This window comes from Suncus etruscus, chromosome 15 (genome assembly GCF_024139225.1).
Source record: "Suncus etruscus isolate mSunEtr1 chromosome 15, mSunEtr1.pri.cur, whole genome shotgun sequence".
In the NCBI taxonomy this organism is placed as follows: domain Eukaryota; kingdom Metazoa; phylum Chordata; class Mammalia; order Eulipotyphla; family Soricidae; genus Suncus; species Suncus etruscus.
This window is the reverse complement of record NC_064862.1, coordinates 18,119,515-18,132,929: the sequence shown is the minus strand read 5'-3', so window position 1 is coordinate 18,132,929 and position 13,415 is coordinate 18,119,515.

Genomic DNA, 13,415 nt, shown 5'->3' with positions numbered 1-13,415 from the left:
TATAGCCTCACTTTTTTCTTGAACAAGATGTAAACTGAGCCATGAAAGATCATGGGTACAACAACCCACCCAGTAGAAAGCTGGCCATCTTGGGAAAAAAATATGGGCCAAGCCTGTCCTGCTGAAGCCAATGCTCACTGCCTCCATCACCCAGAATCACCGTTTCCTTAATGGACCTTCCTTATTATTGACCCTTTCGGGGATACCAATCTGACCAAACTTCATGCATACTGGTTTTTGGACTGATATCACCAGGGCTTTTTGAAGTGAGTGTGGGCACCCTGGCCCAACTATCTTTTGCCAGGAGCTCTGGTAGTTGAGTATACACCCCTAAAACTCATAGTATCAGTAATAGTGTTTTGAATGTCTGGACAATTTTATTTGTTTAATACTGTCATTCTTAAAGGAATACATCAATTAAACAGAATGGACAAGAGCTTACTAAACCTACTGACTTTATTGCAGATACAATAATTTTCACAACTGTGCTTGCTACTGTTTTTTTTTCTTTTTTCTTTCTTTTTTTTAAACTTTCTTCTCCTTTTTATTTTTTCTTTCATTTTTTCAATAACTTTGCTAGCACTTATCTGGAAACAAATGTATTTGATCAACTATGTGATGCATTTTCTTTAAATAATTAAAAAAAAGAAATAGATACATCCTTAAAGGAAATCACAATGATTTGGAATGTATTTCTTTGGTATATATAGAAAAGGAGTCTAGATTTCAATATGAGTGAAAAACTGTATAATGGCATTGAGAGATGCCTGCATTATAGATATGAGTCAGCTCAGTAGTTTAATATACCTATCTCCAGGTAGAAAAGAATAAATAGACGTGGTAAGGCTAAATCTTATCAACTCATGAAAATAAATTAGACAATTTCAAATTTTTCTCCTCCTTTTCCCCTTTCTTTACTCTTTAATTTTACCTTTTCCCTTCCCATGAACAAAGATTCAAATTAATTATTAAGCAAAACTCCCAACTTAAAATGATGTTCATAGAATAATCTAGGGATAACCCAAGAACAAAGATCTAAAACATCCTAGAAAAGGTATTCCACGTTCTAAAACTTTTTTTTTATCAGAGTTAATATTGCATTGGTTTCTGTTTTTGGATTGTAATTACTATTTTTCAGAACAGCTTACCTACCCCAGAAGGATATTCGGGGTAGGTGAATGCAAGTTCTTGTTGATAAGATAAATTCATTTATAACCTTATTTTTTGATTTGGTAGCAATTAGTCACATATATGCCAAGAAATTCTTGAATGCACAAGGCTCACCCAGGTTATTCAGAATAACACTGTCACAGTTTTCAGACTGAAGTAGGACTGAGTCTTCTCATACCACAGAAGATTCAACATAGAAGGGGATGATATATCTTTAGTTTAATATTCTTGTGTGACTTATGGAATTTGTTAGTGCTTCAACACAAGAGGAATTTTTTTTTTGTTCCCACTGGAACCTAACATTATTGTAAATTGCTGACCCAACTGGAACTGAGTATGGTGCTTTGAATATTCCTGTTGCTTTTTTGAAAACATTCTTCCAGAAATACAGCCACTGCACTGTCAGTTTGGTTTTCTCTGGTAAGGCATTCAATGCACTTTAGTACTTAAAATTGAAAATTATGTTGTCTTCCAGATGGACAAACTGTAGAATATTGTAAACTGCTGGTTGAAATTGAAATATGCCTTTGATGTTATATTGATAATTTTAAGAATACTAATAAAAATGTATTTATTCTAAACAATAAGAGTCCATTCCTGCACACTTCCTCCTTACTCCCAGCCTTTCTTATTTTCTTTTCTTCGTAGTTTTATAAAAAAAATGCAGAAATATTTTAGTTTACAGCTACTGATGTGTGTGTTGTCTAGTCTCTGTTGTTTAGAATTTAGTTTCTAAAAAGGAGTTACCACGACATAATTATACCATCTTGTTTTCTTTATTACAAATATTTGCTTATAACCACTTTTTTAAAAACCACATATTAACTACACTGCATGGCTTTGTCAAAACAAATTTTTTTAAATAAAGCTGAGATGATTATGTGGTTAAATACGTATGTTGATCTTTCTTCTCCTCAAATGCCCAGAGATGCACTTCTTGGAGTTAGTTAGCTGCTTTCTACAATTTTTTTTTCTGATTCTATACTGTCTCTACTACTCAAGGAGGAAAATGATTTTATTAAAATATCAAAAAAATGAAGATTATTAGCCTGCATGCTGGATCAATAACACAGTGGGTAGGGCCCTTAATTTTCATGCAACCCATGAAGGTTGAATTCTCATATGATCCCACACAAGTCTTGCTGGGAGTAATTCCTGAGTGCAGAACTATCAGTAAGGCTTCAGCATTGCTAAGTATGGCAGAAATAAAAGAATCCACTCCTACCAAAAAGCTCTTTTACCTGATAACATTCAATATTTATTAAGTCTTGTTTTTATAATATATACAAACTATTGTAAATTTGAGATAATAAATTTTAAAAAAGAAAATACCATCTGATCTAGCAATACCATCCCTAGGCATCTATCCAAAAGATATGAAAACATTAATTCAAAAGAAAATTTGCACCTTTATATTTATAGAAGCATTTTCTCAATGGCAAAAACATCAAACCAAAGTCTTTTTTATCAGATCACTGGATAAAGAAGCAGTTGTATATAACTCCATAGAATTCTGGTTAACTATTTAAAAAAGATAAAATTGTGTTTCCTGAGACAAAATGGATGACTCTTGAGACAACAGTGCTAAATTAGATAAATAAGGAAGTAAAAGATAGTTACTGAATATATCACTTATACAATGGAATATGAATTACTAAAGCAAGAAAGCTGTCAAAGTTCAATAAAACTAACTCCTCAACTTTTAGAAAACTATGGTGTTTACTCGAAGAAAAGACATGTGTGGGAAAGAAAGGAGAGAATAGCCTTTTTGGTGATGGGATTGCATTGGAACTTTAGAAGTGGGAGTGGTGAGTTTTATACAGACAGAAGTATAATGTGATGTATCTCAATTTCTGTAACATTATGAACAATGGTAAGTTAATAAAATAATTTTACACTATTTTATTCATAAAGACTCTATTTTATTTTATTTTTATTCATAAAGACTTCAGATTCCACTGCAATGGAAGAGCTACAAGAAGGGGTCTTCATTATAGTCACAATTTTAGATAAGTGTAAGTGAATTGATGTAAACATACATTACTCTTTTTAATCAGTAGTGTACAAGCCTTATCACAGACCAAAGCCGTGTATTGTGTGTAACAACCCCAAATTGTTTCAAGATACATAAAATGGACACGTATTTCTTGAGAATATATTTTTTTCTCTGACAGCTATAATTCTTACTAAATGTTGTCTTATATAGTGACGATTCTAACCGCTTTTCATCTTCTCTTTTTGAGCTGTTTAACAAGGAATCTTAGAGAAAGAGTCCCCCAGATTAATGCTTATGATTGAACCATAATTGTTCTTATCACCCCCTTATGGGCCAAGAACACCACGTGGCATTGCTCCTTTTTTGCATAGGCACATTAAAATGGGAAAATACTATACATATAAATAAGATCCTATCTAATAGAGATTGGTACAGACAAATCTTATAGTGCAAAGGGACCTTACACCCTGAACATTGACATAACGACCTGGCACAGACCTCAGAAGAAAGGGCATTTCCCTGAACCAGGGAAGCCATCCACAAAACATCCAGGCTGGTCTATAGCATCACCTGGAAGCAATCCTCTACCAAGGAAGACTCTACACTGTTCAGACATTGTCCTGCTCAAAAGAGACTTCCATTAACACTGAGAAGACTTAACAACAACAACATTTTGAAATTGTAAAACACTTAATTTTTGTGTGACTTACATTTTATTCTATTTTTATTGTTGTGGTTTAGGTAACAGGACTAATCTTGTATTAATGTTATGCTTTTGATGTAACTCACCATAGCCAAAGTGATCAAGATCCTTTACCAATATTTTCTGTTGTTTCTAGTCTATATCTTCCTTTGACCTAACTCCATAACTTAAATATTTAACAATTTCCAATTTTCTTTAACTCTGTGATCCAGTCAAGTTGATACTGACATGATTATCAGGATTGGAAGGTTGTGAGCATTTGACATTCCCAGTTGGTAATCCTTCTTGGGATTTAGATCCCGAGGTCTGAGCAAAACAGAGGGCAGGAAGGAATCTCAGCCAACCCTAAAATAATGAAACAGACTGAGTAAAAGGCATCTTCTCTTGCTTTCATCGAAGTGAGCATGGGTTGTTGTTTGCTCAGAAAAAAAAATCAAAGACAACCCATTAGACAACCCAAACTATTTTGGGAAAATCTTGGAAGCAGATGAAAGATGGCAGGGTGGATGGTTAATGCCAAAAAGATTAAGCAAGAAGAGCCTGAGATATCTACAGAATGAAGACCAGGCATAGTCATCACATGCTTCACAAGACCCATGGAAGTGTGTTCAAAGGCTATAAAGGGAACTAAATCAAATATGTGATGACAGACAAATTATTCTGATTGATGACGTTTTTGGGGTGTTGGACATTTTGAGTCAGTGAACTTTCACAAAATATTATCATATGTCAATTATTTATAGTATTTATTTTTTGTCAAAAACAAGAAATTAAATCACAAATTAGAGATGAACTAAATAAATCAAAAGTCAACTTTGGACTCTAAGACTATGTAAGGAAAGGAACACAGGAGAGGTCAACCAGGACAAAAAGGACGATTGTGTGATAAAACACAGAATTGAATCCCAGTGATGAACTTGATATAGTTTTTACACAAGTAAATTTTCAACAATACACACCTAAAATCCATTTTAATGCAGAATTAATTCAATAAAAATATTATAAAATATAATCAACTTAACTCTAGGGTCATAAAAATAGTATAATGGTATAAAATGGGGAGTAGACTTATTATGGAGAAAGGAACTAACTACTTTAATTAACTGTTCAAGGTCACCTCAAGAGTGATAAGTCAACAGAGGTAGTATAATCCCATTTTGGTCTTCCTCCCCAAATCATATAACCTTTACTTAATCATGAGAAAACTGTGAGACAAATTGCATTTAAGGGCCAGTGAACACAACAACTGACCTGTAATCCTCAAAATGGCCAAGGTCATCATCAAAAGCAAGGAAAGTTCGAGACACTGTTTCAATCACAGAAGCTTAAGGCTCTTGGTAAACAAAACATAACGTGAAATTCTGCACGGGATCCTGGAAAAAAGACATTAAGCAAAAACTAAGTAAATAAGAACAATGTATTCTGCTAAGCAATGATCCATAGAAACTGGCTCATTCACACTAGCAGAATATCAAGATAGCATAAGATGTTAATTAAGATGTTAGTTATAGGGAAAACAAAGTTTGTGCAGAATACTTTGCATTCACAATTTTCTCTAAAACTATTTTAGAAAATTAATTTATTTAAACAATACTCTTTGGCCTTACTGTTAGGTGTGTTTTATTAAAAAGAATTTAAAAAGGGGGCCAGAGAGCACAGTGGTAAGCTGTTTTGCTTTGCATGCGACTGATCTGGGACAGACCCTGGTAAGATTCCCTGCATCCCATAGGATTTCTGACCCTGACAGGAGCAATTTCTGGATTTTTTTAATTATTTATTTTTAATTATGAGAACAAAAATGCAAAGAAAGAGGACAAGGTAAAGTTACAGTGGAATGGCAATCATCCATAAACAGAATTCTCAGTAGTCCCATTGCTGATATCTTAACTTTGAACTTTCAGCCAAAGAACATTAAGAAAAATAAAACAGAACCCATGTACAATTACTTTGTCCCTCAGGACCCCAGACTGTAGTACATAATATTTCTTAGCAGCTCACAAAGCAATCTAAAGCCAAAAAACTTATGTAACTCCTTAAACATTGAAGGCAAAGTACTTTTTTACATTTCCATGCACATGCATATCAGTTTAAATTAACCTCAAAAGTTTAAATGGGTTGCTTTTCTTAAGGATTAGAGTCAAAGGAGCACAGTAAAAACCGTGTTAGAGTGACAATTATTGTTTGCATAGGCCCACCAAAATATGAGGGACATAGAAAGGAAAAGCATTGTCCTAAATACAAGGAGACCCTATCCCTGAAGTTTCCTGGCATAAGACCAACTCTAGGCTCCAGGCAAACTAGTTTGTCCAATCCAGGTCATTGTCTGTAGTGCCAATACACTTTTATTTTTCACACAATCTCTGTTGTTAGTGTCATGTTTCTATATTAAAGATCCTGGAATCTGCATAGCTTACATTGCAGTCAGGATGGTGCAGAGCGTCCTCTCATTTTACCTCACAATTAAAGGGCAATGCAGAGAACCATGTCCTGTAAGCAGGTCGTTGTTGTTGTCAAGTCTTCTTAATGTTAAGGGAAGTCTCTTTTGAGCAGGTCGATGTCAGAGCAGTGGTAGGGTCTTCCCTGGTAGAGGATTGCTTCCAGGTGTTGCTATAAAAAACCTTGGATGTTTCGCAGATAACTTCCCTGATTCAGGGGTGGATGGAGGATGCCCATTCTTCTGAGGCCTGTGCTAGGTCATTATGTCAATGTTCAGGGTGTAAGGTCCCATTGCACTACTAGATTTGTGTGTTCCAATCTCTATTAGGTAAGAATTTATTTGTATGTATAGTATTTTCCCATTTTAATGTGCCTATGCAAACAAGGAACATGCCACGTGGCATTATTGGCGTATATGGGGACCATAGTAACAAGTCCAACAATCCCCGTGACATGATTCAATCATAAGCATTAAACTGAGGGACTCTTCCACCAAAATTTCTTATTGAACAGCTCACAAAGAGAAGACAAGATAAAAAATGGGTAGAATCTTCATGGTAAAATATTACTTAGAGTTATAGCTGTTAAAGAAAATACACATAAAATATTCAAAAGACATATGTATCCATTTTATATCTTTTGAAATAATTGGGGGTTGTTTAATCCAATGCATGACTTTGGTCTGTGATTAGGACTGTGTAGTACTGAAGTTTAAAAGGGTAAATGTGGGGTACTGATGGTTGGGGGTGAGAATTAAGGAGTAATAATGAGCTTTGTAGGGGTGTGTGAAAGGGCAGAATCTGTTGGGGCAGGAGGTCGGTCTTGGTGCCTAACAAATTAAAGAACTGAGGGTAAAGAGGGTTAATTAAGGATTGGGAGATGAGGGAGTAGAAGGGGCTCTGGTGTGGGGAAAGGGCAATATATCAGAGGCGCTATATACATTGTATAGATGAATTGTTTATGGATTAGGCTTGGCAGTCAAAGAGAACCTTTGTATAGGAAGTCACGTCTACATATACACTGATTTTAGAGACCTATTTGAATATTATCCTCCAAATCTAGGGAATTCCATTTTTTTCCCTAGAAACAGTCAAAAATTAAGAATATTTTTGGGTGTTGTTAAAAAGCCCACACACTTTTGAAAATGAATACTAGTAAGAAAAAAATCTCCTGAATGGGGTCCAGTATGCATAGGGGAGGAATTTCTCTTCCCCACCCTCCCCCCAGGGCCCGATTTACCAGGCGTGGCCATGAAGACCAGTCTGGCATGGGGGGATATCAGTCCCTGGACTAAGTGGTCAGCCAAGGGAGCATATGGCTAGCTGTCCTGCCCAGAGCCCCCAACATACCAGTCGAAGACACCCAGAAGTCTTCCTGCTAGGAGAAATTTCTGAGCACAGAGTAAGCCCTCAGCGCTGCCAGGTAGTGCCCAGCCCCCTCAAGGGCAACAAAAAGGGAATATAAGAATAACAGTTCTTATCTAAACACAAGCATTGCTAAAATTGGGGGTAATTTCTTCAGTCAAGGACTAGCCTTACTGCAGATCAGGTGTATAACTGGTACAACCAGATGAAAGAGGAGAAAGAAGATATTTAGAGAAACATAGAGCAGGCAAAGCAGGTGTTCTTCCATTAGGAATTTCTTGGAAATTTTCTGCCTTCAATTTAATATAATATTCATGACAAAGGAGATGGTTGTCTTGGTTTACTAAGGCTGTTGTTAGGGATTGCAAATAATATAATTTGATCACCCCAAAATGATTTCAGTCCTCTTTAACTTCAACTGCATGGAAGGATATGAACCCATTCCTTCCCATCCCCAAATCATTCAGTTATCTTGGGAAACCCTGGTACAGATGAAAAGTAGCCATCAGAGCTGGTTTCTCAACTGTAACATTCTTGAAGTCAGTCAAACACTGAGCACTTGATAATTTTTTGCATTATTCATTTGTAGAATGAATTTGGTAATATTCATTTCATGTGATCATTGAGAGGATTACACCAAAATATTAGCATAAATATTTCCACACCTTATTTTTAAATATTTAAAAGGTGGGTAGCTAGGAGTGTCTTACAAGCTTGAGCCCATACAGCCAATCCTCAGTGCTATTCACATAGCTGAGTATAGTCCCTGTATCATCAATGTATTACATCTCTGGCTTACAACACAGCCCCCAACACACACACACAATACCATGTGTGTTCAAGCACTTCAATGATGGATGGAAACCACAGCCAGGAACTATTCCCTAGAGAACAAGTATGTGACCTGCACAGTCACCACTGGTGAGCTCTCACCAATGCTCCAATTAATAACTATCCCCTTTAAAATACATTGGGGGTGGTGGTGCAGTGATGCAGTGGTAGGGCGTTGGCCTTGCACGTGGCTGACATAGGGCAGACCTTGGTTCAATCCCCCGGTGTCCTGTATGGTTCCCCTAGCAAGGAGCAATTTCTGAGCACAGAGCCAGGAGTAACCCCTGAGGGTCACCGGGTGTGGCTCCAAAACAAAACAAAACAAAATTACATTCTGGGGGCCAGAGTGATAGTATTAGGGTGGTTGTCTTGCATGGGGCCAACCCAGGCTGGACCCCAGTTAGATTCCAGGCATCCCATAGGGTTCACTGAACCTGCCAGAAGCAATTTTCAGCACAAAACAAGGAGTAACCCTTGAGCACTGCCAAATGTGGCTCATATCCTCCAAAAATAATAGAAAAAAATACATTCTGAAGTGATAAAGAGCACAAGTAAATTTTCCATTTTAAATAAAGTCAGTAAGTGAAATATTATTTTCATCTTGGGTGAAACTCATTCCTGTTGTCATATACTTGTAAATCACCTTACTTTTTCCTTTCACCTTTTCTGAGTAAATCAGCACAAGTACCCTTAATTATGTCAACCCTTAGATGACTTATGTTAAACTCTGGGTAATAAAAGTGGCAGGGAAAGCAGCAAAAAAGAGAAGCTTGGTTAGCTCAGACAGATCCAAGATGCTGCTCAAGAACCCCTGGCCGAAATGCACTTTTTTCAGTGACTCTGATTTCTTGTACAAAACTACAAGCTGAGACCCCCCCTCCCCAAGGGTGCCAAAATGGAGTCTTGAAAACTTCAAAACAGTGAATGGGGTAACAAATTTCTCAGGTATTGAATAATGAAACTGGTTTAGCCATGCCAGCCCCCAATTGCTCCGCTGAATGTGCTATACTATTTATCATTTACTAGAGCATTAGCTTACACAACCCTCTTCCTGAGTTGCCTCATACTGCTCTGGAGTGTTTACCAACATCTTTTTTTAAATAATATCTTTATTTAAACATTGTAATTACAAACATGTTGGTTTCAGTCATACAAAGCACACCCCCTTCACCAGTGCACCATTTCCACCACCAATGCCCCCTATCTCCCTCCTCCCACACCCCCGTACTGTATTCGAGACAGGCTTTCTACTTCTCCTACACATTAACACTGTCATGGTAGTTGTTAGTGTAGTTATTTTTCTAACTGCACTCATCACTCTTTGTGGTAAGCTTCATATCGTGAGCTTGTCCTTCCGGCCCTCATCTCTGGGGATTATAATCTTTTATTTTTCTAAAACCCATAGATCAGAGGCCAGAGCGGTGGTGCAAGTAGTAGGGTGTCTGCCTTGCACATGCTAACCTAGGAAGGGTTTGATCCCCTGATATCCCATATGGCCCCCCCAAGCCAGGAGTGATTTCTGAGCACATAGCCAGGAGTGGCCTCTGATCATCACTGGGTGTGGCCAAAACAAAACATAACAAAACACTTCCCAAAATTATAATCAGTGAGATTATTCTCTCTTTCTCTCTGTGTGTGTCTCTGTCTCTCTCTTCTTCCCTCCCTCCTTCTGGCTTATTTCACTCAGCATAACAGTTTCCATGTATATCAATGTATAGGAAAATTTCATGACTTCATCTCTCCTGACAGCTGCATAATATTCCATTGTGTATATGTACCATAGTTTTTTTTTTAACTACTTGTCTGTTGAAAGGCGTCTCGGTTGTTTCCAGAGTCTGGCTATTGTTAATAGCACTGCAATAAATATAGGTGTGAGGAAGGGATTTTTGTATTGCATTTTTGTGTTCCAAGGGTGTATCCCTAGGAGTTTACCAACATCTTTCAGTATGAACTGAACATTGTATATCCATTAACAATTCTCTCATGCACCTGCCCCAAGAAGGGAAGAGTGTTTTTACAAGTAGTAAAGAGTCCTTACTCAAAAGATTTTTCTATGGACAAACAGGTTGGTTGGCCTGGAACCAACAGGATAAGCAAAATAACATTAATGTTGTCTGACAAGTGTGTGCAGGGTACAAGAGTAAAGAGTCACTCAAAAGACTTTCCCAGGATCAGTACAGCACCTGGTATGAGTGATGTGGAGATAGATAAGCCAGTGCTGGCACTCCAAGTTTCACGTACTGTTAAATGGTTCAACGTTCTAAATGGCTAAGGATTCATTAATAGCAATGACCCTAAGCAGGATGTCTTTGCTCACCAGACAGCTATTAAGAGAAACACTCCTGGAAGTCTTTGCTCAGCATTGGAGATGGGGAGATTGTGAAATTTGATATTGTGAAAGGACAGAAAGGAGCTTCTAACATAACTGGGTAAGGAGGAAAGCCAGTGAAAGGCAGGCGATTTGCTCCCAATTTATGTACATTCAACTGATTCGACCTTTGGCCTTGCCCACCTGAGGCCCCCTCAGGTGGGACATAACTAGGCAGTGAAAGAATTGAAGTCTCATAACAGTGTTCCAGAATCTGGTGCCCACCGCCCTTCTGAAGAAGATGCTTTGTTCGAGACCCAAGCCCCTCAACCATCTGCAGCCAATCAAGGGCATTGATCAATTGTGGATGTGTGATTGCATGTATGTCTGTCCATGTCTGTGTTGTAAGCAAACCTTTCCCCCAGCGCCTTCCTTTTTGGCCTCGGAGCCTTCCCTTCCTGTAACTTTTTAGATTCATGCTATGAGAGAAAGAGCCACCACTTGCAACTTAGCTGACCACATGAAGAGGCTTTTTTGAGTGGATCTTTGACTGGTGATTCTGATCAACAGCTACAGAATATCATCATCACCCTGACTGCTCTTCACAGACAGATTATTTCTTTTTTTTTTTTTAATTTTTTTTTATTTTTTATTTAAGATGCAAAGAAAGAGGACAGGGTAAAGTTACAGTGGAAGCCCAATCACCCATAAACAGAATTCTCGGTAGTCCCATCAATGATATCCCAGCCTTGAACTTTCAACCAAAGAAAATTAAGAAAAACAAAACTGAACCCATGTACAATACAATTAATTTGACCCTCAAATCCCCAGTTGTATTACATACTATTTCTTAGCAGCACACAATATAATCCAAAGAGATTAGAGTTATGTAACTCCTTAAACATTGAGGGCAAAGTACATTTATCTAGTTCCATGTACATGCTTACTAGTTTAAGTTAACCTCAAAAGTTTTAGTGGGTTGTTTTTCTTAAGGATTGGAGTCAAGGGAAAATAGTGAAAAATGGTGTTAGAGTGGCATTTGTTTGCATAGGCCCACCAAAATATAAGGGACATAGAAAGAAAAATTATGGTCTAAATACAAGGAGACCCTACCCCTGAAGTTTCCTGGCACAGGACAGATTATTTCATCAGTTGACCACTATACAATATTTTCCCCATCCATGGGTCTTTTTAACAAATAGAAAAGGGCAAATTGTTGTCATAAACCTGTAAAATCATCTTACTTTTCCCTTTTCCCTTTTCTAAGTTAATTAGCACAAATGCTCTTAATTACAACAACCCTGAGCTCAGGCGATTTATGTTAAACTCTGGCTAATAAAAGTGGCAGGGAAAGCATCAGCAGCAAAACAAACAAATAAAAAAAGCCCAAAAAACCTTGGCTGGTTCAGTAAGATCCAAGGAGCTGCTCAAGAACCCCTGACCAAAATGCACTTTTCCAGTAACTCTGTCTCATTTCTCCTGTGAAACTGCAAGCTGAAACCTCACAATTAAAAGGGGGTAAACTACACATAATTAGTTATAGGATATAAGTATATAGATATTATATGTATTATATAGATATAGATATTAGAAATTAGATATAAGTTGTAAAAGCAATTTATTTACCAATGGGACATAATCAAAATCTCTAGACTTAAAATCTTTTGGTCATAAAACCCTTTATATACCCAGAAGATTCACTATTTAATGTCATTTTCTTATTCCTTAAGTTTGCAGCTATAGTTTTAGTTTTACTTATTTTTTTTTACTCAAATCACCTTGCTCTATAACAGTCAGTATGTTTTTAGGTGTGCATTGTTGAAAGCTCCATCTTCACAGTGTGAAACTCTGTGACTTTTTTTTTCCCAGTCATCAGTCTGGGCCCATTTTTGCCAGTCATCGTTTGAAGATACATCCTTAATCCTGGATGCATACGGAGAGAGGAAAACTGATCCCTGAAGATTTACACAGTAACAGGCACACAGCATTGTGCCGAAACATTAATCGACCTCAATGTGCATGCTTGACTCTCCTGGCTCCCCTTGGCTTCCCTTCTACTATGTCTGCCACTCTAAATGTATCCCTGTTTCCTCTGGTCTTATAAAAGCATCATTGGGAGTGAATACAGGATCTCTCTCCATCATCAGTATGGGCCTGTCACTTTTTTTAAATTTTGAAATTGCTTGTCAAGTAATAAAGGTCTCAGGGATTTCAGAAACTTTAAAAATGACAGAAAGTTTTTCTTGGAACCTGAGGGTAAGCAGCTGTTGGTGGACATAAATTCTTTTTTTTTTTTTTTTTTTTTTGGTATTTGAACATTTAATGCCTGAAATCACTGTATTATGAACATTTTAGTAAATCATGGTGTTATCATGGATGTTAGGAAAAATGCACATATATTCATAATGAACAGTATTGTGTATCATGGTGCCTAAAATAAAAAGTATATATATATATATATTCAGAACAGAATCCTGACAGTAAGCATTCTTGTGAATCTCTAATTAACAGACCTGTGAAAAAGCTTTTTCTCTTGAGGCAATATTATTTACCCAAAAGCATTTTTGAAAAGAGTAGAGCAATTAAAAACTTTCTTGCTTCTCTGTG